This window comes from Synchiropus splendidus, chromosome 19, assembly GCF_027744825.2.
Source record: "Synchiropus splendidus isolate RoL2022-P1 chromosome 19, RoL_Sspl_1.0, whole genome shotgun sequence".
NCBI lineage: Eukaryota > Metazoa > Chordata > Actinopteri > Syngnathiformes > Callionymidae > Synchiropus > Synchiropus splendidus.
In genome coordinates this window covers 8,703,334-8,730,429 of record NC_071352.1, presented here as the reverse complement: position 1 = coordinate 8,730,429, position 27,096 = coordinate 8,703,334, and the positions used below count along the sequence as shown (strand labels likewise).

General features: G+C 43.8%; 1 protein-coding gene across 2 annotated transcripts in view; it reads left to right on the top strand.

The window, feature by feature from the left end:
- Positions 1-27,096, top strand: part of adgrl1a (adhesion G protein-coupled receptor L1a) — a 138,523-nt gene that overhangs the window by 11,260 nt on the left and 100,167 nt on the right. Inside the window, exon 1 of one of the 2 annotated variants that reach the window (XM_053851682.1) lies at positions 626-11,845. The exons of the other annotated variant lie outside the window; for it this stretch is intronic. The gene's annotated coding sequence lies outside the window, so the exon portion shown is untranslated. Of the gene's footprint in view, positions 1-625; positions 11,846-27,096 lie in introns of those variants that run through there. 2 annotated transcript variants of the gene reach the window in all.

The following is a 27,096-nucleotide window of genomic DNA, read 5'->3' as shown; positions in this document are numbered from 1 at the left end:
TTCTCTACCACGATTTTTTTCCTCATGAAATGGAAACTTTATTGTGCACATAAACCATGACACAGCAAGGTTGCAGCACCGAACATATGACGTCTGAAGGACTAATAAAGATTTGGTGTTACCTTGCGATGCTGCGGTGTTGAAACCAAAATACAGCTACACAACCTAATGCAAGCCTTTTTTTGGAACAAGTTAGTTTTGAGGCTGTTTGGCGGGCTGATTCTCGTAACTAGTTCCCGGTTTGTCATCCATATTCCTTCAGTTTCTATCCTGTCGCCGAGCTATCCAATCATTCCCGTGTTCAGTGAAACATGTGACTGCAAGGTGCTTCGTCATTGGCTGAAGGTGAAGCAATGTGCCTCGTGGGAACTCCGAAAGTAGTGGCTTGCAAGCGCAACTTGGTAGCGTAAAACTCACAAAGGACAGTAGCATTTGTGATGCAAATCCAGTCGGTTTGTAAATTATATATATATATATATATATATATATATATATATATATATATATATATATATATATATATATATATATATATATATATAATGTGGAAGATATTGTCAATTTTTTTTATATCAATATGCATTTCATTTACAAACCGACTGGATTTGTAAATTAAATGTATATATATATATTCTATGAAGTATTATTATAGTATTAGTAGTAGTATAGTATTATTCCCAGAGACAGGGTGCGCAAGGAGTAGTGTTTGCTGCTGACTAGTGTCGCCGTACTACAACTAAAAAACACAAAGTCTTTATTTAGTAAACATAGCAATACCGTGTTGTGCCATTGAATATCAATAATTTGTGAGCATCAATATTTACACCCAATGTAAGTGTCTCACCACCGGGTGTGTAGCGTGGTGTTGCTTAACTTGACTAGATAATCATGTTACTAGCAACTGGATGAGCGCATAACAACCGCACCAACCGCGCGCTTGAAAATGCGACAAAACTTGTGGACGAGTGGCCTCATTTGTGTTATCACCGGACATGAAAAGGAAGGGCAACCGAGGGAGTCGGACGTCTCTGCAGGAAGATCCAATCTGTGAGCAAAATGACCACATTATGGTCGGAGCCTCCGATGTGTAATGTGTAATATATGACAGGCCAAGACTCAGGGCCGTGTGGTATTGTGTTCTTTGGAGAGCATGATGGCTGATGGAGGATTGAATAGTGATGAATGCTAGTCGGGTGATGGAGCGGGATTTTCATAAAGGACTAGCAAGCGAAAGTATTTCTCTAATTCAAGCGAGGTCCGGATGGACGTGGATTCTTCCAGACAGCTGTCTCTTCTGATTCCACCGCCGTTTTGGGGCGTTTTTGAAGAACCCTGTTTAGGCTCATTATGGATGAAAGCCGAAGCCTCACGTCTATTTTCTCCGTGTTGAATGTGAGACCAACACTATTGATAATCGGAAGAAGAGAATCGCAGCTGGCAGTCGATGCCCAAATTTATTAAATGTTCTATGAAGCTATTTGAGGATGCGGGCGGGAAAAACAACACTCGTACACATCATTTGAAGCTTGAGACGCTTTGATAGGATACAGGCTTCATCAACACATTGATGCTCACTCTCCGCTCTTTATTTATGCTTTAATTGATGCAGCTTTGGTTACACTTGCATAAATGGAATTTATGAAAGTAATTACAAGCATTTTTACACCCTTGATAAACAATTACGTCATGTTGCTTTCTTTCCAACAAGTCAGATGGACTGGCAAGCTGTACTGGGGCTACATGATCCCTGCGGTACGCTGAGAAAAAAGTGTAATGATATGTCCAAGGCTCTTCGAAGGACACGTGTCAAACTCAAGGCCTGGGGGCCAGGTTTGTACCGCCAAGTTTTTTAAGAGGCCTTCAACAGCTGTCAAACATAGCATTGGCTGAAAACTAACCTGAGCCCCACAAATGCCAACACAGTGATCAATGAAGATCATTGTTCTCCTCGGGTTCATGACTAGATGGGGTTGGAGCATGCATTTATTCCAGTGGACGCCGATGTCTCTCCTTCCACAGCTGTATGTGAAGTTGGTGGTTAGGGTGGTTAGGAGGTGATTCCATTCACCTGTAACCACATTTGTCTGCAGCTCCAGCTCCTCTTTAATGTAGGTTGTGGTTGCCAGAGGGGATTGTTTTGAGCAGGGTTTGCCCAGCTTTCATAATGCCCTTACAAAAATCCACCTTTGGCATCTCAAAGATCAGACGACACATGTGGGTTTAATCCAGTCGCACATCCTGTGTACAATAAAAGCCACTGGAGGCGGTGTAGCGGAAGAAGCGTTAAAACACTAGGCATAGTGGTGTGATCATAAACATGTCAGTGGAGTTAGGGAAGTCTTGGGAATCCATGAAAGAGTCGCTGGATTTTGCCACTAAATGGAGCCGCAACCAATAAGCATTAGAATTATAAGAACGTGTTTGTAACGTGTTATAAAACACTGAATAAAACATAACTCACACATCGCACCATTTTTGCCACAATATTAACACGTTTGTAGACGCGTCTGCCCACGGGGAATCTAACCCCCCTGATCCTCATTTCAGGCTTGCTCCTCCTCTATTGTATTTTCTCTTACATCTCTGCAGAGGAGAGTTTCTGTGACATCACCAGAGACAGACAACAAAGGAAGCCAAAGTAACACAAATATCTTTCAGACTGACAGCAAAACAGCCTTTCATGTTACAACTAGCTCTGCGTGTGACAGGACTTGTGTTTCAGGGCTTCGCGATTTCATCATCATTTCTCTTCCTGGGCCTCTCCCGGTGTGCGGTGGGTATTCAGACAAGTTTCCAGGTACTAAATGCTCTGTAAACAGCTGCCAAGAGAGTTGCTATAGTCTCATTGCGTAACTACCTTCAGTAATTTGCAATAAACAGGTTGAAAGAGTCGCACAATTTAGTCGTTTCTCTGTGCTGTTGTGGCATTTGTGTTGCCAAAATGAGGACTCTGATGTTCATAAAAGCATAGGTTCTTTTTTTATAGTCTGGACACACTTGAATCCGTATTTGCTTCCTGAAATACACAATGGCTAAAAGTAGCCAAAATAGCCAAAAGTTTGCCAGATTGTCAAGTGACTCATCATCATCACGAATCCTCAACCGTCTTCCAAATACAATCATTTCACCCCAAACTGGCTGACTTTGTTGCCAGATTCATGCTACGATTCGGGTCATTTAGAAGACCCATTTGTGCCCGAGATTCACCTCTGTCTTTCGTATTTCCACTTAACACTCTCTCCTCATGAAACATCCCCATAACATGATGCAACCACCACTGCACTTCACAGTTGGGACACTGTTCAAACATCCTCCAAACTGGGAGGGACCTGATAACTTGCTTGACTTAGTTTCCAATGACGTCTCTCAAATGTTGTCGCTATATCTGTCGCTTCCAATGCATCAACATCATCTGGACCTTGAAACAGTCATCTTATTCAATGTAAACATTTTTTTTCTCTGCAAAATACTGTAGCAGGAAAATGGATTTACTGTCAGACTGCGAGGAATGTCTTTTTAAACATTGTGTCTGGTTTCAACTGAGTCCCAAGGGTGAGTCCTACAGGCCCGTATCGGTCAACAGCACAAATCCTTGATAGCGGATAGCAAGTCAAAACAATGGCAGAAATCAGAATCAAACATGGTGCGGCAGTTGTTAAGCATCTCAGTGTATTCCTGAACGTATTAGATTTTTAATGTTTTGGACTTATTCGGTGACTCTTTATAGATTTGCTTTGCCTCTACTTTGACTTGTGAATGGTCAACAAGGACAGCTGTGGGCGAGGAGGGTGACATAAAAAAAAAAAAAAGTATTTTTACTTATTAATATATTTTACAAATTTTTCACACAAAATTTTATTTATAGTCAAAAGTATTTTTGTCTTAATAAAAAATTTATTTCATTATAAAAAAATCTAACAATATATTAAAAACAATATACATTTAAAACATAAAAAATCCTCTGTGCTTCCACTTTCTCTTTTCGATCGTGGGTAACAATACTCCTCTCTGTCGCCCACCTTGCTCTGATGTAAATATTTGTCTAAATAATTGAAGGCTTTAAAGTTGACATTTCCTCTGTTCTTGCACTTTACCCTTCTAAGAGTGGAACGTCCGAGTGCTGACTGTGTCACTCCTGTGCGTGTTGACACTCCCTGAACTCTTTGCTGTACCTGTGTGGAGAGTTGCCCTACACCCACCTCTCTCTCCCCCCACACACGTGCCCCCGTCACTCACCTTTCAATGTTAACAGATATGGATGGAAATACAGACGACCCCTGATGAACCCAGATATTGAGCCGCTTTAGAGCTGCGGGCTTTAGACAATATCCCTCCTTCACCAGACAAGCTGAGGCGGAGGGGCCTGGCTTTCTTGCTACATCCGAGTTTTATGGGATTTGAGGCCCCTGGCGGGGCGACGGTTGCTCCCTTTTACTGCCTGCTATAATTATCAGGTGAGGAAAACAAACAAATCAGAGAAAGAAGAGTGTGTGTGGTGAAAAGAGAAGTGGGGACTGGTGAGATCAGAGAGGAGTGAGGGGTCTAATCTTCCTCCCCTGCGTCTTCAGCTTCTTCATTTAATTTCTCCCTGCCCTGCTGTCCCCTCCACCTTCTGCGACTCGCCCATGGGCAGTGCGAGACAGATGGGTGGATGATGGATCTGACGTGATAGACAGCAGGGTGATGGATGGACGGGCGGCTGATAGGGGATTAATGTGGTGCCGGGGCCGCTGCAGCACAGCGGTAAGCTTAGTGATAGATAGATAAAACTGACGAGGAGATAAACAAGAGAGCGCTAATCCACGCCCCCTTGATGGACAGAAAATCAAAGATAGGGGGAAGAACCACAAAGCAAGAGGTGGATCTATAGACTGCCATTGCGGGGTAGAGATTTAATAGGAGGGACTGTAAGTGGATGCAGGATAAGATGAGCTGGGGGCTTCGGAGGGTCGGTGTTAAAGCAGTGGGTCAGTGATAGCGCTTCTGCCTCAAGCTAAGACTTTCCAAAGCTGCCTTCTCTCCAGTTGCGTGGCCTTTTGCCCACGTGTGTCACTTAAATCACTACAAACAGAAAAGACAGCTGACATGCATTACGATTTTACACACACACACAGCTATATTAAATGAAATAGAGCTTAAAATTCTCCGATATATTACACCAAATAGAACTATATTTTAGTGGCTTATCTTTGGTTGGGTCGAAGAGGAGTCGCCACATTCTACCTAACCATCGCGACGGTGCTCACTGCACCTTTTATTGGAGCAAAACTGAACTTTGCGGAACAGGAATTATGCAAAAGAAATTGCCACTTTTTGCTTTAAATTTTGCATTCGTCATGTTGAAGATCTCACCACATCAACGTCTACTCTTTTCTTTGTTGTCGCTTTTGTCCAGAAAAATAAATCAATATTCTGATGTAGCGTTAGCATTTCTAACTCATATTTAACCATATATTTCGATGCCACGATAGATTTTTCCTTTTAATATTTAACCTAATGTCTCTTCAATTGTTCACCTTGTTGGATGTTGGATTTGACTGAACACTTTCAAATGCTTTGTATTGGCATTTTTTGGAAGGGGAGCGTCTAATGACTTGAATCTAATTCCACACAAAGACTAAAAATAAATCAAAGTCAGTGTTTTGACGGATTATTAAATAGAGTGAGGCAGATTTCACAATAATCCCTTAAAGATTTACGGTTTGGTGTTGTTTTTCTGAGATCAAAATGTTTTAATTAAGGAGCTCATCTTGTAAGAAAAAGCATTGCAAGATTCAGAAATTAATGCTAAAACATTGACCAAGAAAATGTGTTTTGAAAGTGGGATGTTTACATTTACATTTAGTGGCCCTTATAGGTGCTTGAGGATAAAGTTGTATTTCGTGTTAGTGTTGTTGTCAAGACCCGAGACCCAGACCAGAGCGAGACTTGGAGAGCCAGTGACCGAGTTGACCCCAAGACCCAAGTGAATACACAACAAAGTACTAGTTTGTTCCAATGGAAACATTTCCGTTCTTGATTTATTTTGAAAAAAATCAAGTTCTTTTGCTGGAAGAAATATGCTTCTCAGTATGGCGAATAGAGTTACACTTCTGTATTCAGTTTGGTCTCAGTTTCGCCCCCGTCAGTCCCAGTCTTGGCCCTCAAAGTGTTGGTCTTGGACCCGCTCTAGTCCGGGATTGACGGTCTCGACTGCAACACGACAATATACAAGTACGCTTGAAAGGAACATCATTTTTGCTTCTTGTTTTAGACATATGGTGGTTTTTTATTTTGGGGTTGATGGCTCTTATTTATTTCAAGAGGCTGTAGCTTGAAAACTATTATAGATGAATTCATACTGTGTTCAGTCTGACCTTAAGTTTTGGATGGAAGTCAATTGACTCATTTGTATACGATGACATCACCTGGTGGTGCCATAGTCACATAAACTCAATCGTCTCCTCATGGAGGGCCGGTATTTCTGCCAATACTTTGATAGAAACACGCCCACAAATGTTGCTCAGATTGAAGCTACAGGTGTGCGCAACCTGGTTGTATAAAGCAGAAGCTACGTCAGGCTTCAAATTTGCAGCTTGGCTTGTTTAAATGCTGTGATGTCACTTGTTTCTTGGCACATTGCTGGACAAATGTCCATGCTTTTAGAAAAAGATGGACAGCAGCTCTTGCAAATTCCAGCGTCCATGTGGACCAGACTAAGACAAGAGGTGCAGGGTTTAATGATATGTGGGTGACAGTGAGTGATGGTGATCTGCTATTCTGAGTGATGGCGAGCTCTTTGACTGCAGAGGGGAAATGGGAAATCGTGGCAAATTGGCCCTAGTGGAGTGTGATGGTTGAAGTGGAGGGAATATACTGGTTGGGGATTAAAGATGGGAATGATTGTTGTATCTGTCAGTGCGTTTAATTCATTCCCCTCCGCGCCGCAGTACTGGGATGTGAAGGTTTTGTCGGGGTTTTTATGGTAATGTGACTCTGGCAGCTGGTGGGTTGAAAGGCCCGTCGTGATGAAAAAACGGACAGAGGAGTAATTCTGAAAATAGTAAACAGCCAGACTATGTTTGCATTATTATCGAGCGCTTAGCTACGTCTCTGTACACCATTTCAGCGGACCCCAGGGGTTCTGGCATCGATCCTGGACTCTTGGAATGTACTCCGGTGTCACCTATTTAAACATCGCGAGCCGCTAGCCAACAGAGAAACGCCTTTATTTATCAAGCTTCTCATTTTGGCCGCATGGACGACAAGCCGATTAGCACTTGAAGAGACTCCTGAATCTTTCATGGGACGAGATGGGGGAGATCTGTTCAGATGGGGAGACAGTTATGAAGGCTAAACAGTGAGATGAGGTGTCACCCAGAGGTGAGCAACAGGGAGGAACGGGCTGAATGAGAAGTTGACAGAAGAATGGCTGAGAAGGAGCAGGAGTGAAAGGATAAGAGCCGGGGAAAGAATGCAAGTGGGGAGCGTTGCCAAAGATGGGGGGGAACAGATGAGAGCACAAGTGGTTGGAACAATGAGTGAATGTGGAGTGAGTGGGTGAGAGTATTGTGAGTGGGGAGAAGGAATGAGCAAATGAGCAAATTGTTAAACTAACAAGTGGGTGGCAGTTGTGTTTGTGTGGGTGCAGAAACAGATGTCAGAGCAGGGTCAAATGAATGAGTGATGGGAGGAAATTGAGCCGCTCATTTGGGGATGTGTGCATCAGGCCTCCACTTTAGGCTGGTGAAATTCTCAAAATAGATTTTTCACATTCCGTGACAGCAGCTTGTGATCCACTCACAGGTGACTCATTGTCCCAAATTGTTTGACTTCTCCCTGCCACACATTACAGTTTGATTCGGGTTAAATGAATCGTCCAACTGGAACTCTCCTCTGGCAGCGTGTTCTGACTTTTGTTTTGGCTTCTTGGATGCGTATGAATGATTTATACGAGTAGGTGACACAGTCGGCTTTTCAGTTTTCTGAAAATATATCCCGAAATATCTCTCCTTCCACAGCCTTTGTCTGAGACTCATATTCTTCCCTCCTCTGTTCATCATGCTTTTTCGGATCATTCCGTGCAGTTCTGCCTTCCATGACCATATAATGTGTTTATTTTTATTTGGGCCAAAACTGCACCACATCACCTTGACATTTCTTCATCCAGTGTTTGAATCGCAAATATTAATAAAGTCCCACTATTGTCGCTTATTTATAGGTTTAAAGTTGTTTTTACATGATGAATATTTTAGTATTGTGGCAGGATGCATCAAATGTGATGCATATATCTCATTTTAAAATCAAGATCTGATGTTTATTTTTATTATTTTGGTCCTAAGGACCAATAAAAAGCTAAGAATTTCATGGTCCACTTTTGAACGCATTAATGAAATCCCATGAAATTCTTTTGAATTTCTTTAACCATAATTCTATATATTGCATCCATCAGATCACCCAAGTATTTTTTCATTTAAAAAATATAGTTATACAGTTTATATAGTTTATGGACTCTAAAATGAGTCACGTGTTTTCGTGCTTGCTTGATCTAACTGCTGTGGTGAGGGTCCCGACAGGGCCTCAGATATTCACCAGGCCCCTCCCTAATCTTGTCCCTAAGGCTCTAAGAATTACAAAACAAAGTTGTATGAAAACTGAACCCATGGAGCGAAACTTAAGGTCTCTACTCGATGGGTGACGTCACCTTAAGGGAACCTGTTTTGGCTGGCGGTATCCACATTCCCAGAGCAGGCTTGGCAAGATTGAAATTTAATTGAAAGCTGCAGATCTCTGCCCCGTGGCAACAGTTTTATTACAATCCCCCGCTTTTCCATCCGCCACTCCATCCTGTCCACACTCTCTTCTTCACTCATCCACAAAGCCCTTTTGTCTCCCCCAACAAAGCGGAGGCATAAAAACATGTTGGCACGCAGCAAGTGAGAAAGATTTCAATTAAAAATAGATGATTTTATTTTCTCTTCCAGTCGGAGCAACGGTGAGCCATGCCAGAACGGAGTTGGAGTTGTTAGAGAGCAGGGACATGATTCATTCTCTTTCCTCTGGGATGGAAGTGGCTGAATGACAAGAAGCACAAATATGTGTGTTTAAAGAGACAGTGGAGATTTAGTTGATGTTGAATGTTTCGGACAAATCTTTCGTCTGAGCTTGAGCCGCCGCGGCTAACGGAATTACGGTTGTATGATGTCGAGGGAATTGTCGGGGTGTTTGTGCGTGTTTTCTGCTGCTGCCTTGTGCATCCGCTGCCCTCTCTGTCACCTCTGTCGTCGGCGTGAAGGTCTGACCCTGACGTGGTCTCCCTCGGAGACTGACTTGATCAAACTTCATTATTTATGCTGTATCATGTTTCACCATCAATCCAGCCGCGGAACAATTGAGACAGATTTCCCTGGCTGTCGCAGTACCAGTGAGACACAGCAGAGGTTGGAAATGGGATTAGCCTTAAATGGAATTTAATTTCCACCATTGTTGCCTCTGAAGCCTGTCTCCCGCCCAGACACCGTGACGCGCCTCCATAGTGCTTTCACCAGCCGTGCACATGTGCAAATGTATCCAGCTTAGAAAAACCTAATGCAATTGTGTTTCTGCTCCTTCCATCTGCATTTATTAATGAAAAATGCATATGTGGAGACTGATGCAGAACCTCTTGAGAAGCAAGATGGAATCCTGATGCCAGTGTGGAGGAAATGCGACACGCGTCTGCACTCTATTTTTAGATCCATATGTGATTTTTGACATGAATCTGCACTGCAATGTCAAATACATATGAATCAGAAAGTGTCCGATTTAGGGCAGGAATACATTAAATTATTTATTTTTGTATTCTGGGGAGGAGATTATTCTGTTGAGAAAATATCAAACGTGTTGGCTTGATGTACCAAGGGGAGTAATGACTTGAACACTGTGTTACTTCAATATAAAAGAAATCACACCAGTGTTCCAAATGATGTGGACTCACTGTAGTTACTCAAATCTCCATTATGAAAATTGGTTACATGCAGCGGTCAGCCTGTAACTGAGAGGGTTCAGCTCCAGATGTGCTCACGATACTTGACTCCAGATTGTACCTGATGGTTGTGCGGTTTTCTACTTGTCCTGTGCGACTAGGAGTCTCAACAGAATATTCAGTTGGTCGCTCTAATGTTACGGCATTAATTTCAGCGTCAATAGACTGTTTTGACACGTGCGGTTGGAGGTGATCTAGTTTTCACTGATCTACTACACTCACACATATATATAAAACTCTTACAGGCCGCATAAAATGACTCAGTGGGCCAGATCCGGCCCCCAGACCTTGTGTTTGACACCTGTGGTCCAATGATTTTTTTGAGAAGCCTGGCAAAAGGAGTCAATGGTTATACATTGTAATCCAAATATATTATTTTCTGCCTCAAAATTTTGTGTTTGTTGTAGTGTGTATGTATCTAAGTGGATGTAAGTTACTAGTTCCATAAAGCACTGCATCTGTATTCAAAATCACTACTTGTAAATAGCTTTGGTTATATATAGAGTGTGAGTTTCCGTTCTGTCTTCTATGATGTTGACTCACGTGCGAATAGGTCATGTGACACCGTTTTTTTTTTTTTCCGTTTCCACGCCGGCGTCATTGGCTGCCGCCTCTGATGAATTCTGTTTGCTGTTTTTCCCTGACTTCCTCGCTCTCGCCTTTCCATGAGCTTAACACGGAACATGATCAATACTTGAATTAATGTGTAAGTAAAGAGGCAAAACATGTCACCCAGGCCTTGGCTCAGCCTGCCACCCCCCCACCAGCTGGGAGATGGATCCGGGCGAGGAAGAGCAACAGAGAGTGGCGAAGAAATGTGTTTGTTGATAATGTGAAGCATAATGGAATGAATCAGAATGTATTAGCATAGTAGCAACTTTCTTTGAGGGCTGAATTTAAAAGAGCTTATATTAGGACACTGTATACATTATGACCCAGGCAACAATAATACATTAAATATTCCCTGGAATTTACTTATCATCAGTGCTGCTATCCTTTCGGTGGTAAGCCCCGCCTCTTCTGGGACTCAACAGCCCTGGGTGACGCTACCGAACCAATGGGAGTGAGAGATGGCTTCTGTCACTGTTTGTTATTGCTGTAAACGCATCAGCAAGTAAACAACAATAATGTCGGGCTTAATGTTCTGGTAGGAAAAGGTTTTCAAGGAAATCCAGAGCTCGGATTGTACTGTTGAGTCCCCTGATTTATTCATAGTTAGCATCGCCATGTCCGAAATGTCTCTGTAGAGAGATTTTCCTTTTTAAATTTGAGACGTACCAACAATTCAAATACTCACAGGAAACACTTTTAAAATGGTGGAGGGAGGAGAGGAGACTGAATGAAGCACTGTTTCTTCACCTTGTGTTTTCTAATCCTTTATTAAACAATCCTGTTTCTATCTACTGACACACAAACACGCAGACACATGGGCCACATGCATTTGTATTTGCCCGGTGCTGGGTGGTGCTTGGCAGCGGAAATGAAGGCTAACAGCCATGGCATCTGTCTCAGCAGCAGGAGAGTCCCGCCTCCACACCCACACATGACCTGCCCTGCTTTCATTCACTGAACGCCTGCTGCCAGCCTCAGCGCAGGCCACTGCCTCCGCCGCCGCCTCTCTTCCCCCTTCGTCCCGGCTTCTTCTTCACTGCCAACCGCTCCGTGCCCAAGTTTCGCCCCTTCTAAACAACAACCAGCAGTCGGGTGATATGGCTGCTTGAAATATTCATAACCGGCGCTCTCGCTCCCCTCCATTTTGAGAAGCAGTCTCCCGGCTGCTCACGCTCGTACTGCCTTTTGTCAACTGCTGTGTGGTGGCTACATGCTTTAGCACAATAAACTGTGAGTATTCATGTTTGAATCTTTGTTTAGCTAAATATAAACATCCTTTTTTTCTCTTTCGCCACATCCCTCTAAACCCTCCCTCTCCGAGAGCAGCAGCTTGCAGAATGGCTCGTTGGGCTTTCAGCACATTGACCCGAAGTGAAAGCGAGAATGGCCTTAACACAGGCGCGTGCAATAGCATCCCGCAGGCTACGCTCACATGTGCACTTGAGGTAACAGTCTGATCACAGTCACTGTAAGACAGGAGCCAAATAGGAAGTCATGTATATGGATTTGTAATAATTGTGTCATAAGCAGTGTTGCCATTGGTACGACAGTAACAACAGACTGCTGATAAGTTAGTTATTATACTGATACTTCTATTTAATTCAAGTTACTTATGAGTTACTTTGCAAGTTACATTTAGCAGCTGCCTGCTTCCGCCCCTTTATGGCAGTTTTGAGGTTGAGTTTTTATCTTATCTAAGCTTAAAAACTGCCTATGTTTGAGGTCATTTATTCAGGACAATCTCAGCTGTGTGGATATATTTTATTTTCACATACTGTATTAACACATTGAGCCTAAAATCACAGACAAAAAAAAACACTGTGCTGTAAAAAGTTTTGCAATCGTAACACAACTCGCTACTGAAAATATATACAATAAATAAGAGTTACCGGCATTACTGGTCACATTGCTTTCAAGTAGAACCTGAAGTGTGATTTTTGTGTCCAGCCCTCCTTTGGAGCCAACAAAACTGAGGTAAATCCATGACTCGAGATTAGGGCAGTGTATTGGCAGGTATTTCGTGATACGATACGCATCCAGATAAAGGAGTATTAACATGATACACTGCAATATATTGCGATACTGTAGGTTCAGCTCTATTTTGTAAGAAGAACCGTCATCACCAAGGGGGGAAATCTGATGATGAAGGACATTGTCATGTGCATGAAAACAAGTGTATTTTAAGTCCTGTTAAACTTTCAGTTAAATCCCACAGTCCCACAATGGAACAAATCACTCCCCTAGTCGACAACGTAACTCCAGTATACATAAAGTAAACGTTAGTATTAAACATGCTTCTTGCCTATGTGCCTTGCGATGGGCAGATGACTTACCCAGGTTGTACCCCATCTCTACCCTTTTGAAGTTGGGATACTGCTGTTGCCAATATTACACCTCAGGTGTTTAATTCTAGGCTTATGTACACTGTTTAGCACGTCCCAAAAAGTCACCACCCCAACTGAACTGAGCATAAATGTGGGAGCCTGTTCAGGGTCTAGCGACGTTGCATACCTCTATTGAATGACCAGTTTTTTTTATATCTATGGATGTTTTTCTTTACTTCAAGACTGCAAGGATTCATTTCGGACAAACTGGAGAAGACAGGATCCTTGTGCAAATTGGGCCTAAGAGAAGGCTTGGTGCAGTGGTTGGAATCGAAACAATGCTGTGGTGAATGTCTTATCAAGTACCTTTTTTCTTGGCCATGCTGCGTACCATATGATAGAATGTCTGGAGCTCTTTTGCTGTAGTAGCCTGGATGGGCTCCCGCCACCCAGCAGCTGTGAAGTTCCTGGAATAAGCATGCGATCGTCGACGGATTGAGGGATTATCATTATCTGCAAGTGATCTCTAGTTGTGCGTTGCTGCCGCTGATATTTTATGCACAGCATGCTTCTGGGCTATTGCATGCAAAAGCTGGAAAAAAAAAGTCTTGACACGCAAGAACATGCAGAGTAATAAGGGAGGTGGACTCCCGGGAGAGCAGGTCTCCATCGTGTCTCCCAGGAAGCCACAGGCTGGATAAACATCCATGAGAAGGAGCAGCAGATGCCTCCGCCTCCCTTCAGTGCGTCCTCTTGCTCGTACCTCCTCACTTTCACCATTCCTCCCTCCACCTTGCCTTAATGAAGACTACCCCCCACTTGTTTTCCTCTCAATCCCTCCTTCATCCAGCCACCTCTATTTCTTGTTTTTAACCAACTCCGATCGTTCTTCTCCGCCTGCCTTGATCCTTGGTTCTCTCCTTCCTCTCCTCTCATCATGCAGGCTGCCTGCCAACTCTATGCCCTGCTGCTTATCCCCCGTATTCACTCATTGTATCTTCACATTATTTCTCTGGGGGCCAAACTGTGTGCGCTCTCTACCATACCATGTTATCTAGCTCATCAAGTGGGTTGGAGTAAAGCAGGGAGGGTGGGGTCGATGCTCTGGCTTGTGGCAAACAGGTGCTCCTCCGGGAGCCGCTCGTACAGCGATAAGTACAAAGGCGTGGGAGGACGGCGGCGTTTCTATAGCAATCTGTTCTCGACTGTTTTCCGAACAACCAAGTGAAGGTGTGCCATCAATATCAAATTGTGAGTTTCAGAGTGAGACCACCAGCCGCTGGTGAGCGGGGAGATTGATGGCGTGGCTGCTGGAACTAATGTGGCAGCTGTGCCTGAATTATATCTTGCTTATTGCTCAAGAGTTTGCTTCCGTGAGATTTTCCCTCGGTTCTATAGATGTATTGGATTTTCAAGCTTTTAATCAATATGCATTTGTGGCCCCCTATATGCTTTCTGTGTGATTAAACACCCATGGAAATTGCATATGAGCATGTTCAGGGCGACCTGTTGAAGAAGTAGAAGGTGTAACCACTTCACTTTTCAGTGCTACACATAGCTCTATGTCTGCCAGCTGTCACACACCTCTGAGTGTGCTTCTTCTTCGTCCTTCCTTGATACACCTGAAATTAAAAGTAGTTTCTTTCTTTAAAAATTCACTTCGACTTCTCTGTCCAGCAACATCAGGTCTTTCATCACTCACCCCACGTTGGCTAATGCTCCCATTTGGTCTACCACACATTCCCTTCATGGTCCTCAATTCATCTGCTCACATTTGTGCCTCAACATATTCCGCCGCGACAAGTCTCTCTTGTCCTTAAGTTTACTTCGCCATGACTTATACACAGGTCTGTAACCTCAATAATCACTTAAAAATGACAGAATCCAGCTTCTCACAATAAACGTGGTATTTCTATGATATATCCTCCGCCAGTTTCTTATAATTATAATTTACTCTTGAGTAAAAAAAAATATAAATAAATAAATAAATAAATATATATATATATATATATATATATATATATATATAGCTAGGATGATAACAACAACAACAAACATGGAGGAATCCCTGAACAAAAGCAAACTGTTTTTGTTTTTTACTACACAATGGCCAGGGTTTCTTTTCTTACATAATTGAAATTCTTATACAAATATTTTCAAAACATTAAAAGAGCTTTAGTTTAAATAAGGTGATATAAAAACTTGAATATAGCCACCATCGTGATTTATTGTGCCATTGTCAAACTGATGCAAAATAAACAATATTTTGGATATATATATATATATATAAAAAATGGAAGATTTACTCTTTACTCCCCTGTTCAGGTTAAAGGCTGCTGAATTAAAGATCATGGTGTGAAGAATGTTTACTTGTCACCAGAAGCGTGACTGGAACGGTCTATAAATGACAAGCAAAGGACTCAACATGTTTCTTTCATGTTTGGTCGACTGAAGGGTCAAAGAGTGCTCTGCCCAACTCATACTTCAGACCCCAAAACGCACTGCAACAGCTGAAATGCTTCCGTACGCATCACATCAACCTTGTAAAAACATATCTCAACATAAATCGTCAGCTCATTTCCTTGCTGACAATTCAGATGTTGAAAAGAACTTGGTGACTAACAATGCTCTATGCAGTTAGTCAGTGTTCACACACACATTATGTTTGCGATGCTTGTGCGGAACTTTATATTCACAATATAAAACCTTGAAAATGCATTTTATGGGACTTTTAATGGAGCTCCGCCGTCACACGGCGGTTATTGTGTCGCTGGTTCCTCCTTCCTTCTGTCCACACACTGTCTAAATGGCAAGTGGCCTCAGAAGGCTGCGTGGAGCCCTTATTAAACCTGTCCTCCAAGTCTGCCCTCTGTCTGATTCCCCTTGTAAATCTCCCCATTAATTGGAGAGGGCAAAAGAAGAAAGGTGCCGTTTCAATCACATATATGTATTCTGGGTCTGGGCGAGAGGTAGATAAGAGAGGTGGCTGAGGGAGAATCAGAGAGAGTACAAGGGGCCAAGACAGCTGGAGAGCAAGATGGCTTTTTTTTTTTTTTAGAACTCTTATGTCACCGCCAACAAAAAGAGAGGTGCGGTGACATTGTTAATTTGCCTGAGATGTTGAAGAAGGGAGGGATTAAAAAAAAGTCTCATGAGTGAAAGGTGAGAGTATGAATAGCACAAAAAAAAAAATGGAGGGAGGGAGTCAAACAGAAAAGGCTGGCGGTGAAAAGAAAAGGAAGGTGCTTCGGAATAAGAGAGCTAAGGGCATGGAGAGACAGGCTGATTTCACCGGAGTTGCAGCCTTAGCCTGAGTGTCTCTCTTAATGGGGTTGCCATGACAACAGTGTTTAGGAGAGTCAGACCCCAGCAGCGTGCGTTATGTGTGTGTGAATCAGCGTGTGCACGTGCTCTGCTCCTCAAGTGAATGATTGTCCGTGAGATAATGTACGGCACGGTGAACGCTGTAACGCGAGAGCACCCTGGACATTCAGAGAAAGACGGAGAGCCGGGTTATTTCCTTCCTCCGAATGTTTAGACCAACGTCCTTGTGTGGATGACAAAAATGAGAGAACCAGCAGTCTCTCCAGATTGGCTTTTAAAAATTTTCTTCCCTGGCTAAATGCGTCGCTTTTACCAGGACGATGTTGTGCGAGGTGATGTGGCAGTCAGGTGACGTTGGGCGGAGGGCCCAGCTGTCACCCCCAGTCCCACTGGAGCGCCAATCTGTCATCATTATATTAATGACAAGACTCGCACGACGAGCAATGTCACGTCTCGCGTGTGCCGACGCTAACAAGCACTGGAATTATATAATAAACAGGAAAACACTGACAAAAGACTCCACCCTTTTTCATGGTTTTCTCTGTCGCTCTTGTTTAGCCGCTTCAATAAGCAGGAATAAAAGCTGTAATATCCATGTATATTCCTGAAAATGATTGTGGAAAAAATAGCCATCAAAGTGCTGATGGGGATTCCTAAAAATTTAAGATGATAGTTTTGCATTATGGTCAGCTATTCGGTCAACACTTATAGGTTGGTGATAAATTCATTATTCAATTTTACTAACACAATCTGGTTACTGTTCATTCATTTTTCCTCTATTCTGTCTGAAGGCAACAGCAAAACTATAATTTCACCTGTCATTCACCCTGCGTTGGTCGCACTGATACTCCAGCAAGCACCGACAGACATGCCTCACTAGCTCACTGCATCCTTCCTTTCTCACCTCTTCTTCAGCCACCAGACTCCATTAGGTCGGTAGCTACCCCTGGTTTACCTCTGTTTAGTGCAGGCGAGGGGAGGTGTGAGGGCGGTAGCCCCTTCTCTCCCTCTGCCTTTCCCTTTACTTTCCACCCCCCAAGGGCCGGTCATTCCCTCACGCTGGCTCTTGTTCGCCCAACCTTCCCTTCACCAACGAGAAGAAAGAAGGGAGTGATACGGCTGGAGTACATCTCCACCGGTCTTTTATCCACCAGCGGCCCCTCTCATCTTTCCTCTCCTTCTGCTGCTGTCGGTCTCCATTTCTCCCCGGTGAGGACTGCGGTCCAGTTTATCATTTCGCCACAGGCTCCACAGCAAGATATCTGGCTTTATGCAAGCGTGTGTGTTTCTAACACACGCAGGAGCGTCGGGCTGCTTTTCGGTGCCACGAACTAATTAAATAAATGACACATTATTGCAGCTCCCTGAGAGAGCCTGGGCACATACAGCAAGTGTGAGTAAACCGCGAGGTGCGAGCGAGCTGGAGTCTATATGTATATATAGGCAGTGGTAATGAATGCTCCTGGGCTTATTAATGTCATTCTTGCCGATAATGATAGGGACAAGAGGGAGAAATTGATCATCAGGCGGGAATCAATAATGTTCTGTAATGACCAGGACAGCAGTTTGTCAGCACCTGAAGGGCACTCTCCTCCCAGTCATGGGGTTAGCTTCACTCCTCCATCAGCAGAGACAGCAGTAGCACGGGTGATAGGTGGGCTGAGCTTCTTCTCTTTCATACAGTAGCTGAAAACACAAGCAAATTCAATGTTTACATGAGGCACTGAGCGAGCCTGAAGCTCCCCTCCTGCTCCAGCAACATGGGTATAACAGCATTGTTGCAACATGCCTCATGTCCAGCAGCCTTTCTTATACACCTCATTCTATAAACTCCAACAGATATTTGTTCGTCTCCCTCTGTCCATCCTGACCACACTGACCACTCCTCACTTTCTCCGTCAACGTTGGCTTCCACCTAAGAGCCGCAATTTGGGCGGCCAATGAGCTCAAAAAGGTTAATGGGGGATCAATGAATATAAGTGGTCCTCTTAAAATGGCTTTTAGGGTCAAAGGTCAATGTCTATACTTTTTTTTTTTTTTTTTTTGCGGCAGAATCCCTGAGGCCACCCAGAGAGTGGGAACAGTGAATGTATGCCAAAAAAGCACTCAAAACTACAGACATGCATTTGTCATAGACACCTTTAAATCACATTAAATACCACAAATACAAATTTATAGTAGTCTTTTTTTGCGTGTCACTTTGAATGCATTTCCGTTCTTGAATAGAAGCATTACAGTCATCATCGTAATCCCTGTTTTTTTCCCTACTTCCCTGACTCATATCATTTTGAATAAAGAAACACAATCACACACTTTCACCAGTGCGTACACCGTGGAGGCCATTTGGAGCTACGCCATGCCATTATATGTTCTGCTGCAGCCTGAATTCCATTCACACAAATGGATATTGTTGCTACACTGAAGTAGCTGCTGGAGTTTTGTTCGGCTAACTATGGCTTAGAGGAAATGTGCTTAGTCAGCGATCATGCTGTCATAAAGCTTCTAAAATGAGTCGATTAACAAAAACTGAGAAGATATTTATGACTCTTTCAAGTGCAATAGTGTGAGATACATTGCTGTGCACACGCTGAGTTTTCTATATGTCTTTCTATATGTCCCCATTTACTGAGGTGTTGTTTATTCCTCTTGCATCAAAGGAGCTATGTGAATAAAGGCGACTTTGAGTGGGTGACTTACTTTTGAAATTCCCCTTTAGCTCGCTCCTCAAGTCTCAGACTGTCTCGGAGATTAGCTGGTGGCGCAGACGACAAAGTGACTGAAGCATCGGGGTGGAGGGTTGCCATAGAAACGCTCGCTCTTCAGCAGATTTCACATTTGGTGCTTCGCAGAGATTCAAAGAGATGGACAGAGGGAACAGGTGTGATCAACAGCTTTCTTAAATATTATAGTATGTTTGAGGTTGTGCTTGGCAGCGGGAGCGGGGAGGGCTTTTCGCGGGATTCAGAAAATGGCTATTTGAGTTGTAATGGCAACCTGAGGGAGACGGCAGGTGTGGCAGTTTTAAAAGGCTCAGCTGCGATAATGCAAGCTGAAGAGGGAGAATTACAGTAATATTTTCGGACTCTATGAGCGCAGGCTGTTGTTGTACGACAATTAAATTGATCTGGTGGCATTTAACGGCAATACCAGGGGACTCAAAATCGTTGCTAAGAAGGCACATAAAAGAAGACTGCATTTCTAGAAGCTTCACATAGGTCATGTCCCACCCAAGGCTGAATCGCTTAAATGCTTCTCAGCCTTTCTGGTTGTGGTGTAAGACTAAAAACCAGTTCTCTTTCGCAGAACTGAGGAAATATTTGAATGTTTTTCTTACTGTGTGTGTGTGTGTGTGTGTGTGGCCCAGAGGAAGCTCGCCAAACAGCTGTGCGTTCAAGCTAGTGGACTCTTGGTTCATAAGTTGGCGCAGAGAGAGAGGAATGGAATCCAAGTCCTCCTCCACAAATCCCCGGCCCATCCGCCCATTCCCTCTCATTGTCTGTGGGTCAGCAGGAGTCCGCAGCTAAATACCGATCTGCCTGAGCAGGCACAGGTGCGGCGGGGGGTCTGTCCCGTTGCCAAATGTTGTGCTTCTGAGCCTGGGCTCTTGAGATCTCCATGTGGCCCCCTGCTTTGGTTCTTAAGAGATTTAGGAACCTGCCGATTCAAGTGCTTGATCAGGCGGGTCATTCGTTTCAGCGAAGGGGAGGAGGGTAATTTGTTTATTCAAGCTGGAAAATGCGTCTGTTGGAGCGCTGCAGCCATACGGCAAGAGAGTTCTGGGTTGGAGTCCAGCTCCAGGCAACTCTCGGTTGAAGGGAACCTGGTCCTGCAAGATACTTTGTGTCACTTAAACAGTCACTTGATCCAATTTGAAGAAGCCCACTGTGAACGAGAGGAAGCGGTGGTGGGATTCCAATGGAGGAACTCTTTGGCTGCTTGTGTTTGCCCATCTGAAAAGTACTGTTTTTTCATGTTCATATTTTCATATGGTGAAATGGGACTTACTTGGAAGCTTGTTGTTCTCCTCAGTGCTTTATGCTTTTTAGCGTGAGGCGGGGAGTAAGGGATCCTGAGGATAGGGTGCCCACCCAAAGGATTAGGGACTGCCAACAATTCACCCCGGGTGAAGGGTCAAACAAATCCTGTTTTGCATGCTCATATTTGTTCATAAAAATGTGTTTTCCCAACATTTTCTCATTCTTAAGGTGTCGTTTAATCATATGTTTTCCCTCACTAGGCGTTTCCTGATGCTATAGGCAGTGTCTCCTAACAGTGTAACAGTGGCAGCTTAGGATTGTCACGCCTGAGTAACTTACCGGTGGAAACATTTTACTTCAACGTGGAAAGCTGGCTTCTAAGTCAACGTTTGACTCTGAAGTCTGCTTGACTATAGTCAGGTTGTGACGCCTTAGTAGTGTGAATGTGGCGTTCCCATTGCGAGACATGGATGGCTATGTCTTCTAAACCGAAGAAGGTGTTTTTCTCCCCCCTGAGCTTTCATCAGGTGACGTGAAATGGACAGATTCCAGGATATTCCTCCGGGACTGCAGCTCGCTTTAGTTGCCAGGTGTATCTTTTTATAGAAGCCCATGACTGGCGTCCTTTTGGGGAATGCAGGAGCACGATGACACGGTGAAGCACTCTTGTTTCCATCAGCTTCAGGAGAAGACCCGAGTGAAGATGAGCATCCATTTCTAGTGTATTGAAAAGACAAAGCCTGCACTTAAGGGCCACTCATTTTCATCAGACGGACTCATAGGTGCGCGTGTTAAAGCCCTAATAGACTCCACGACTGACACGTAGCAAAGGCAGGCCCCTCTCTCAAGTGTGTGTGTGTGTGTGTTCCCGTGCCCTTGCTTTCTCATTCACTTTATGTCTCCCAGGACAGTGCTCAGAATTGTTGAAATGGGGCCTAACCTACGAAGCAAAGAGTGGGAGTCATTTAAGCTAAGTTAAACAAGGGCACTTAGATTTTAAAGGGCCATAATCTTCAAAAAGGAGCGCTTTAGAATCAATTGACAAGCTATATAAAAAGGTAAAGACAGATTAAGCGCTGGAATTTGCGCTTGTTGGCAGTTAAGTTACTTATTTTTATAAATGGGCGGCTGTAATTGGATGTAGTTGACAGTTTTCTCTGGCTTTACTGTGTGAAAGAGCGGCGTTGCCAAACATTGATCGCAATAAAAATCTCTATTGGACCCTTTCATTTCCTGGGAATGGTTGGAATTAAAGGGTGTGTGTTTTGGGGATATTTTTGGATAGAAATATTGGAGCATATTGGAAGGAAATGATTTCATTATTTGCATTTTTATTTGATTTTCGACAGCTCACTTAAGCTCCTGTTGATGTTTTTATGTTGTCGGGAGCATCAGGAGGCAATGCAACTTATGTCAAGTCAAGGCATTTATGGGCCGTCAACAGTGGAGAACTGTAGCGCTGGTGATGATGGGTCACTTACATCAGTGAATTTGGATCCATTTTTTGTGTGTTTGGTGTTTTGTTATTCACCAGCCGATTATTTTGTCATTCGTAAATGTACGACTGGGAAGTTGTTACATCTGTCTCTCACTTAATTTCCAGTTGACAGCAGCGCCACAGAGTGAGGGCAGGAGGACACCCTGTTTCCTGCGCTCCTGACAGCTCTCTTAATTCTAATATGATTAATATTTTACAGCTGTTCTCCATGCATGCGCGCCTATCATTTTAAACAGTCCCCCTCACGCCGATTCTCATGTACCCGATGAGTCACTCTGACCTGAGTGTGCAGTGGAAAGTTTTCCAACTGCTGAAAACGCTCTCGGTTAGCGGGCCAGAGGCTCAGCGGGTGAACGGGTGATGGAGGGAGCAGTCACAAGAGGACGGCTGCTGTCGATACTGGCTGCAAGGGCACCAAAAGTTGCAGACCGCAGTGCGAGTGTGTCTGCGAAAGTCGACCTTAAAAATCACCACAACATCAGATTGTGCTGCAACATTCGACTGTGTGAATATTCAAGCGATGTTTGATATTTGTAAAATGTGATTTGAAAAGTTCTGCATACGTTCTCATTCGCCGTTTTCTGCTCATGTCCATCCTCTCTTCGCCAGAGTGGATGTTTTGCTCTCACTCGCCCATCTCAAAGGATTAAGTGTCCAGGGCCTGAAGTGTCTGTGCTTGAAATTCAACACAACTGTAGCCGTGGTAAACAATATCTCCTCTCGGGACAGTGAGCAATCCTTAGCCACTGCCAGGAACCTGCGCTGGCCTAGAAAATAAAAAATATCTTCTTGAAAAACTGTGTCAGAAATGTAAGCTATGACGAAAATATTTGTATCTTTTGCGTGACATAATTTATTTGTACGAGTCAAGGCCCAAGTCCGTCATTCTATGCATCATGTTGGGTCGCATACAAAGTTACCCATGCAAGGATTTAAGATAAGATGGCACACTGAGAAAATCAATGTTGAAAATTTTCTCAGAAACATCCAAAAACAGAGAAATCAATTCCATGAAAGTTGAGATGCATGTTTGTGCTCCTAGAAGGGTGTATTTGTGTTATATTTGTTGAAGGGGAAGTAGTTTTGACTCCAAAATAATGATTCCAAAAACGTTCATTAAAAGTTATTGAAAGTGCAAGTGAATAAATCTGGGTGGAGTGAGAGCAAAATAGTTTGCTATTGCTATTTGCTAATGCTACACTAAGGGCATTTACTGTTAAGGGACCTGTAAACCAGGTGTAGTTGAATATTGTGTGAATTACAGAACATCCAACCGATGTTTGACGTACTTGCCCATTCTTTGATCACGTTCCTCTGTGCCTGATATGAAATAACACATGAGAAAGTCTGTCATCTGATGGCCTCGTCTATGTGCCGCCGGTTCCGCTGTCATGTTGTTGCTTCCTTCAAAGTATTTGTTTTACTTTGAAATTTACTGTATCTGCTTTGCTTTTCGACAGACTTCGCGCCCGAACAATCCACTGTACACTTGACAACATGGTGACCATTAGCAACAAATATAGACACGTAGGACGCGCCATCGTGTGATATTCCTGGTGAAAACCTTGTCATCTGGCAAGGAAACCCATAAATCCTTGTCTCAGAATCCTCCTCTTGCACTTTTCAGAGGCTACTGATTCATTTCCAGGGCCACCTAGTGTCCCTTGGGTTTGCCTAGAAGCCTGACTTCCCACAACAGTAGGGTTCTACTCCACATAAGGCCAGCGAAAGTGAAAGAAGAAAGCAGATTGGCCACTTGTTTATCTTGTTCCAGTCAGCAACCTGAGCTCAAGACAACAGGACCTGACACCTATAACTAACCAGTGTTACCCTGTCACCAACCTCCACCTAGTCGAGGTGCTCTGTCTCCTAAGGTCCTCATCATTTTCGCATTTCACAGAGCAGCATTTTCTAGCTTAAATCATAGTTAAGTGGGGAGAGGTTGCTTTCATTACCAAAGGCATTAAAACCCCCCGCCCTGCTCTGGTGCTTATCTGATAGCTGGAGCAACCAGCTAGCTCGCAGCATAGGATTTAATATCAAACATGGGCTTTAAGCTGTGTTCAATAGGCATGACGGGGATAAACATCAGTGGAAACACGCCATGTTGTTCTGGTCACGCCTGCATATACCGTAGCAGCAGGAGGGGGAGGGACGGCCGCTGCGTTCTGACATCACAACGTACGTGAAGAAACAGGGGAGAGCCCTCGCGCTGGACCTCACGTGCACTTCATACCGAGGCAACAAACAGAGAGAGAGTGAGACAGGGTGGAGAAAATGAAGTAGATAGTGTGAAGGTGAGGCAGTCAAGCAGAGAGAGACAAATCTGGGGGCCAAGCGTGGAATTGCAAAGAGAGCAAGCTGTGCGTGTGGGCTCATTCCAAACCTGGTGACTTCAGGTGTTATGTTTCTAGGCCCCTGACCTGACTGTGAGACAATGGGAAACATTTAATGAATGTATGACGTTAAGTTTGAGGGTTTGAGGCATTGTAAACGTGGAACAGCAGCACTTTTTGTGTGTGTTGTTGCCAGCGATGGACCCATGTTATTGTTGAGACCCCAATGTTTCATGAAGATGGAGATGAAGAATGACTGAAAAGTGATGGAGAGATACAACCTTGTTTGTCCTTCACGGAAAAATCTAAATGTGCAATGCGGATGTAAGGAGGAGGACAAGGAGTGTTCCGTGAGCGGCTAAAATTCCTTTATTATCATTCAAACTGTGATCTGCTGATTTGTTGACACAAGCTGTGCAACGGTGTGTTACTGCTGTCGCTAATGAAACCGCTCGCGTCGACATCATCGGAGATAATCTCGCCTCATTTCGTACGGGAGAGCCGGCCACAAACACACACTTCTTAACAAAGCACGGCAAATAAACACCTTGCAATTATCGTCACGCTTGCGAGCAGAATTCTCCATACCTCTGACGGTTGCTTCGAGCAGCCTGGGCTGGTTGTTTTGCTGGAAACAGATCCCAGGTCAAGGCAAAGGCTTGTCTGAAGGGGTCTCCAGCGTGTGGCTAATTGAGCACTGTGTAGTTAATTGTTTGTGCGTGGGAGGGGAGGGGGGATCAATCTGTTTTCTCACTGCCGTGACTTCTAGGCCCCGGGGTGAGAGACTGAAGCTGGCAGACGCAAACATAGACACATGCAAAGCTGTGCCAAAAAAGCTCCCAAACCTTGTCTCACTAACACACACATGCACGTGCAGATCATCTTCCTTTACCGGCACAGCAATCTAAACATACATGCTCCAGTCCTCCTGTGCGTGAGGGGTTATTGAGTCAGGGTAGAGTCAGATCCATCCATCGATCGGCTGCTTGCTGAGTGAGGAGCCAAGTACGTGAGACCTGCTCAGGTCAGAGGGCCAGGAGGCGGGCGGGATGAGAGAGAGGAACAAAGACAGGAAAACCAAGCTCATCTTTTTTTTCACCAAGTGAGTCCAAATATACTTGATGTTTAAGTAAAAAAATAAAAGGCGGATTTCATTCTTATGTACTGTACTGTGAATAACATCGCAGGGTCATAAGCGCAAACCACTTAACGGTGTTCCAAAAGCCAAGCTACAGATTTATGTTCCTGCCAATATGCAAGGATTGAGTGTCTCTTTTATATTCTGATGCTGCATTCTAGAGATCGCCCTTGCACACTGGGGGTGTGACTGAAGGCTGCACTTTTGTCATGTGCCAAGCAAAACCATACTTATTGAATCCCTGTGAATGCCATATTTTGATAGGAATAAAGTAGTTGAAACAGAACCAGTCAGTGTCAGTGTTCAGTTATTGAAGGCTGGTCCTCACTTTTGTTATCTTACATTTCAGTTTATACATTTCCCTCCTACACCACTGACTGACAACACGGGAGACAGAATAGGTCTGTTCTTGAAGTGCAAGCATTCTGTGGCATATGATGCTTTGTCGGTGGTCAGGTTTTTGACGTTTGAAGTTGACCTCGCCTATACATATTTAAAGCTCTTGTGGGCCTCATAAAATGACTTGGAGGGCTGGATTTGGCCCCCAAGCCATGAGTTCAACACATTTTCTCTGTGAACCATGATGATTTTTTTTTAAAGCTTTAAACTGAAAAAGGAAACAGAGGAAGTATTTCCCCTGTTAATATGTGTCTTAAAGATGCTCGTAGTGTACGCCCCCGCGCTGTTGAGCCTCCAAACACGCCATAACTTCTTTTAGTAGCGGTGTGAGGCTCAAGGTCGACTCCTCGGGTGTGGTGGCCTTTAATTTGTTTGGTCATTTCTGATAGTTTTTTGTGATGTGATGCTTGACTGTAGGAGTGGTAAACCTTCCAAAGGTATGATTGAATATGAGGGCCTGACTTGTTTGGTATCGTCTGCCTTCTCCCTCCGGCTTTGCTTCTTTACATGTGAACATCTGCCCTCGGAATATAATCTGCATCAGCCAAAACGCAGGACAAATGTGATGCAGGGAGGAAGGAACCAGATGGCGTGATTTTAGCAAGCTGGTGAACTGTAAACAAATTAACAGTTGCAGTTCTGTATTGTCTTCACTCGGAAAACATGTACGTAAATATGAACCGTGTTTGTGTTAAGATCGGTAAACCATGCCTTACTGCAACATTTGTTGCAAGAGTTGGGGTGGATGATTGTTTTTCTCCTCATGTGCAGGGATTAACAGCAGGCTGATTCATACCTCTGCCAAGGAGGTTATGTTTTTGCCGCCGGTTTCCTGTTGGTCTGTGGGCAAAATAACTCGACATTTCTGAACTTATTTCAATGAAATTTACCAGAAATCTTTATGAAATTTTTGTGGCAACATGCCGCTCTCAGGACAATTTGAGAAATGCGTTTTCTTGAGCGTCGCAAAAATTCTCAAGGCTTGCCAACCTGGGACCTACGGAGTTCGGATACCGCTTGAATGCAGTGGTCCCATAGGAATGGAAAACACATCCTCACTCCCATATAGTGACGATAGGAAAGTTCTCTTTTGCCTCCTATACTGACGACAAAGTCAGCCTTCAGTATTGCATCACATTAGAATGCAAGGGAAGGGAACCTTATAGTCCACTGAAATGCCTATGCGTCAGCATGCACTTTCCCACCGTCAATATATTACACCATGGGAGTGAAGATGGGTTGGAATAAACAACAGTCAACTTGGAAAAAAATGCTATTTGGCTACAAAAAAAAAAAAAAGAGAAAAATCCAAATGCTAATCTGGCACCAATGGCGATAACATCACCCAATTTTGTAAATTCCTTCCTGTGAAAAATCCTGGATCCAGATGGTGATCCAGATCTCTCCCAATATTTGAACCATTTTTCAAGTTATTTTCAACACAGACCAAGAAACCAACACCGTCGAAAACACAACCTCCTTGCT